General features: G+C 45.5%; 1 non-coding gene across 1 annotated transcript; it reads left to right on the top strand.

Annotated features, from left to right (window-relative positions):
• The first annotated feature begins 621 nt into the window (after window positions 1-621).
• On the top strand, window positions 622-751 carry LOC136332409 (small nucleolar RNA SNORA33). The gene has a single exon (XR_010730676.1). It is a non-coding gene; the product is annotated as a small nucleolar RNA SNORA33 (small nucleolar RNA).
• The last annotated feature ends 235 nt before the right edge of the window (window positions 752-986 follow it).

The following is a 986-nucleotide window of genomic DNA, read 5'->3' as shown; positions in this document are numbered from 1 at the left end:
CCTGTGGGAATAGAATGGGATAATTGACCTGAAGTACTCTGCACCATTCACTGGACATGTCCTCTTAATGTTTGACCATTATCATTACAGTATGATATCATTTGACTCTGAAAAAAGCCAAACCCCACTGGAGAGCCCCTCTCAATGGGCATGGCTAAGGCACGCTTGAGGGGAAGGAGGTTTTGCCCCTAAACTAGAATGTGAATGTGGTGCTGAATGGCAGTGACAGGACCCACCCTCAGTTGCCTCAGCCCACGTGGACCATAATTACTGTCTCCTTTCCCAGCAAACCTCTTACCAGCACCACCAACAAGCCTCACAGTGAATTGGCTTGAGTCCCCCATCTTTATTCCTGCCTCTGTGTCCTCAGGATAAGGTTAAGAAGCTTTGAGATGGAAGATCACAGGTTGGCAGCAGGAAGAAGGCAGTCAAGCCGAGCAGACCCAGAATAATCAGGCCGTAATTTATTCCAAATGGCCTCTAACGGTACAGGGTAGGGGGAGGAGAACAGAAAGGGAAAACAGAGGCCCCTTGAAGTTTTTCAGCAAAAATCTAATGAACCATACTTCATGAATGCGATGGTGTTTTATGATCTACTCTGCTTTAAAATGTCTTGGTCCAGAGCCAGCCAAGGAGGCTGCGTACCTGGATATGTTTCTGTAGAAATTGAGAGAAAACTGGCAGCACTCAAGCCACGTTATGAGCCTTAAAGACACTGACATCATTAAGGTCCCTGAAAATGCCTATAAGAAAAAATAAAAAATAAAGAAAATGCCCCGTGCCTTCCAAAGCCTGTTGCAGCCTGAGGACCTAGCATTCTCTGAAATACTCAACCAAAAATTCTTATCTTTGCTGCCTTTTTGTTGCATCTAGTTCTCAGCTCAGTGTCAAACCCTCCTTTTCAGAGGCCTTTCCAGATCACTGTGGCCAAAGAAGCACCCTTTCCCATTGCATGTTTACCGTATCACTCTGGTTCCTTTCTTTCT

This window comes from Saccopteryx bilineata, chromosome 3 (assembly GCF_036850765.1).
Source record: "Saccopteryx bilineata isolate mSacBil1 chromosome 3, mSacBil1_pri_phased_curated, whole genome shotgun sequence".
In the NCBI taxonomy this organism is placed as follows: Eukaryota; Metazoa; Chordata; class Mammalia; order Chiroptera; family Emballonuridae; genus Saccopteryx; species Saccopteryx bilineata.
This window is presented reverse-complemented; position numbering and strand designations above follow the sequence as displayed.